A 4,267-nucleotide genomic window follows, 5' to 3' on the forward strand; every position below is an offset into this window, starting at 1 on the left:
TTGTGTGGGCATGTGGGTGGGGTGCGTGTGTGTGTCCTTTGCAACACCAGGGTGTGGGAAGCCGGATCATCATCACCCAGTAGAGTTGTGGAGGGGGGAAAATGTACAGAGATCCACATGATACTTTGCATTTGTATATATATTTTGTATATTCTCATGTTCCTGAATTAACAAACTGCCTCTTTGAAAATCACATGACCAACTGAACAGCAAATAGTTTTTTAGTCAGAAGTTTACAAGAACAATTGCCTGTATAACTATCAAATGAAATGCATTAAAAAAAACATGTATATATTGCAAAACTGGTCAAATAAGGGAGTACACACACACACACACACACACACACACATGGAAACGCTACTTAAAAACAAGAAGACCAAGAAAAACAATAAAATCACGATATGGATGACAGACGTTGTTTAATACATCCCTCAATAATGATGACTAATTGATAAACCCCTCCAATATCGTGAGTCATATCGCAATATCTGTCAAAGTAATCGCAATTAGATATTGTTCTTTAATTGTTCTCATCTCTATTGTAGAAATGAGAATTATGTTGAAAAACTGTACATAAGGTATTTGAACCCTCACTAACTCAGTAAAAACACTCAAATTAAACCCGATTTTGCATATATCTTTCCACCCACAGCATCAACTTAAAGACTGTTTATGTTCACCATCTACTTCCCTTTTCTTGGCTGCTATGTCCACACTAACCCTCGTCCTTTTTGTTTCCTTTGAACATGTTCTTTCTGTCCCTAACGTCTCCTCTCCCTGGTGTTTGTCTCTCAGGTTGGACCAGCAGCAGATCTCAGAGCTGCGTTCTCAGATCGAGGAGCTTCAGAAAGCTCTGCACGATCAGGACGGCAAAACTGAGGACGTGAGTGGAGACAGATTCTCATCTCCTTTCTCCTCTCTTTTCTGACGTCCTGTTGACAGAATATTGACACAGTGTGCACAACACTTGACAATGTGTAACTGATTGACCAGATGCATGCACAGCTGCAACCAGGAGATGCTGCAGAAACTTAACAAGTCTGAAAAAGACAAATGTATTAAAATAATCTAAAATAAGGTCTTCATTTGTAATAAAATGTCAGTCTAAAGCTTTTAAAAGTCTTAAAATGCTAAAGGAAAATTGGTACCATCTATTTTTACTATCCACATACGAGCACATAGTGAATCTATGGTTAATCATCATCATCATCATCAATGTGTTCAACAAGAAAATAACTTTATTTTTGCTGAAGTCATCCTTCATGCATAAATACTTTTTTAGCCAATAATCAGCTGATTGTCTCCGTGTTTTCATATTTAACTGAATATTTTTTAGTTTTTCTTTGGGAAACAAGCCACTTAAAGGTGGGGTAGGTAAGTTTGAGAAACCAGCTCGAGATACACTTTTTGTTATATTCATTACATTACATTACATTGCATTTAGCTGACGCTTTTATCCAAAGCGACTTACAATAAGTGCATTCGACCAGGAACTTATTGTAAGTCGCTTTGGATAAAAGCGTCAGCTAAATGCAATGTAATGTAATGTAATGAATATAACAAAAAGTGTATCTCGAGNCCTGAAGCCACAGAGCTCTTCTGTTACTGTCCTTTCTTCTTAGAGGAAGTCCAGAAACACTGAACTCTGTATTTGTTTTAATGTTTGAGGATCAATAAACGACACAGCAGCTTTTTGGCATGATAAAACTATTATTTTCCGCCTCGCTCATGAGAGCAACAGCTGGAGAAATTACAGCCTCGCCTACTGATTTTAATTTAACCATATATCGAGTCCGATCGTCGTATTCAAATGATTTAATGTAATTGTTTGCCTGTCTGGCCATCGTAACCGGGCTCTTTGAAGATCAGAAAATCCACGGTTTTCTTAAATTTCTGATCGGATTGGCAAAAACTTCAGAATTTGTAAAACACTGATAGTGTTGTTTTCCCCCAAAAGTGGGCGGAGCCGTAATTTTCGCGGAAGTGACGTAGGTGTTACTCTCATCTATATAATGTATTTATTTTGGGGATTTTTTTACGTCATTTATTTATTATTTTATTGCATGTGTGGAGAATGTGTTTGGTGTTTGGGATAAAGAAAAAAGAAAAAAAGGGGGGTACATATTGGCATCATGCTCCTTCTTGATTGCGTTAAGAAACTACTCACTCTTGCCGTCCACTTTGGGCTCCAGGTCATCGATGACCTCTCTCTTCTTTTGCAGATCAGAGTGAGCTTCATGGAGCTTCTCTCTGAAACAGATACACATCAGGAGAGAGAGTTCACTTTAGTTTGGGACAACATGGATAAATATTAGCCGCTTTCACACCAAGCACTTTGCCGCACTTAGTTCCCAGCACTTAGTTCCCAGCACTTAGTTACTAGCGCTTAGTTACTAGCACTTAGTACCCCCATGGAACTAAGTCCAGATCGCGTTCACACCGGACTAAGTTCCCTGAGGGAAGATTACGCAAATGAGCCGCTGACGTCACTTCTTCTTCGGATTTACTGGCAGGCCGCAAACCACTTCACGGCGATTTACTGCCACCCGAAGTCCCCGGAGCCCGACTTTGGGTCAACCCAAAAGTCCCGAGTAAATAGCCAGAACGCCGACACCTCCTCATCTCCACCGCTCCAATATTTTCTTTTGTGTTGCAATAACTTAGTCTCTCTCCGTTGGTGCGCTGGGCTAATGCTAATAATGCTAATGCTAGGAAATAAAATGGCGGCTTCACAAAAACGTTTCGGAGTTTTACGGGGCGTGGTTTGCAATCCGCCCAACCAATCAGAAATTGGAACCTTTTCCTCCTCACGAAAGTACCACCTCTCAACAGGGACTAAAAAGGTTAGCAAAAAAAAGTTCCAGATCTTTTTGGTGTGAACGCAAAATCCCAGGAACTATCAGAACTATTCCTGGGAAAAGTACTCCGGTGTGGAAGCGCCTATTGACCTTTAATTTGGTTGAGTGGTTATTTTTAAGCATCTTTGAGCACTGCGAAAAGCACTATATACACATATTACATAATATTATTGATAACAAATGTAAGGTGTTTTTAGACTAGGTTAAATTTAAATCCAAAGTCAACTTTATTGTCAATCTCAAAATATGTTTGTACACAAGAGAAAGATCGAAATATTGTTTCCCACAGTCCCGAGGTATACAAAAAACACATAAAAATACAAGAACACTCAATAATTTACAAAAAAACCAACACAAAATAATCGTTTACTTCAAGTAAGCAGGATATATATAAAACAGATGATGTACATGCTGCTTTAATTCTATTTTGAGTTGTTTAAATTCTACTATTGTTTATTTCTACTATTTAATTTCTTCTTGTGTGCATTGCCTTGTTTTGTCGTGTTGCTGTTGCAACGCAAACATTTCTCTTATCTCTTTGTGTTACCTTTTGAGTATGAAAAAGTGTTTTAAAATATATATGTGTGGATCCAAGGAAGTAAAGCAAGCTAATGCTAATGTGAGTGCTAATGGGAATGCTAATGTGAGTGCTAATGGGCATGCTAATGTGAGTGCTAATGGGCATGCTAATGGTGATGCTAATTTAAAGAACATCTGGGTGTTACAGTGGGTTTACTTACAGATGCTCCTCCAGCTTTTTCTTCAGTAAGGACGACTTCAAAAAGGAGAAGAGAAAACATATTAAACTCAAACTAAACACACAATGCTTTCTAATTAAAACAAACACACATTCAAAGCTGGTAGAGAGTTGAATCATGGCCGGGTGTGGGAGGGCCGTACTTACGATGGCCTGATTTTGGCGGGAGATCGGAGGAGGCGACGCAGAGAGACAGAGAGGAATGTTAGAGTCAATCACCACGGCACACATGGGTTAAATACATCCCACAAGACATGAACCAAACACTGCAACCGCTACTAAAACATGCCATGCATCCAGAGCTGAAACTACAGTATTTTAATTAGTGATTGATACATTTTTTTAGATCCCTTGTTGAATATGTTGGTCAAAAAAAAAGGCAGAAAATTGTGAAAAATGTCACAGTTTCTCAGAGTCCAAGGTGATGTCATTAAAGGTGGGGTAGGTCATTTTGGAGAAACCAGCTTGAGTGCGCTAGAATTAGAAAATACACAACCGGAAAAAATCAGCCTCTTCCTTACAGAGCCCCTCCTTCAACACACACGAACGCGCACATGACCAATGAAGGCACGAGATAAGTTTGTGCACAGATGGAAGGCTGACAGGCAGGTAGGCCATCCAGTTACTTTAGCCGGGCCGGCTCAGATGATTG

The 4,267-nt window shown here is 39.3% G+C and overlaps 1 long non-coding RNA gene across 1 annotated transcript; it reads right to left on the minus strand.

Annotated features, from left to right (window-relative positions):
• Positions 1-2,161: 2,161 nt before the first annotated feature.
• LOC104961429 (uncharacterized) lies at positions 2,162-4,054 on the minus strand. The gene is made up of 3 exons (XR_800097.1): positions 3,763-4,054; positions 3,599-3,633; positions 2,162-2,250 (listed from the first exon to the last, which is right to left on the minus strand). It is a non-coding gene; the product is annotated as an uncharacterized lncRNA (long non-coding RNA).
• Positions 4,055-4,267: the final 213 nt, after the last annotated feature.

Source organism: Notothenia coriiceps, unplaced genomic scaffold (assembly GCF_000735185.1).
Source record: "Notothenia coriiceps isolate Sejong01 unplaced genomic scaffold, NC01 NC01_scaffold00033274, whole genome shotgun sequence".
NCBI classification, from domain to species: Eukaryota; Metazoa; Chordata; class Actinopteri; order Perciformes; family Nototheniidae; genus Notothenia; species Notothenia coriiceps.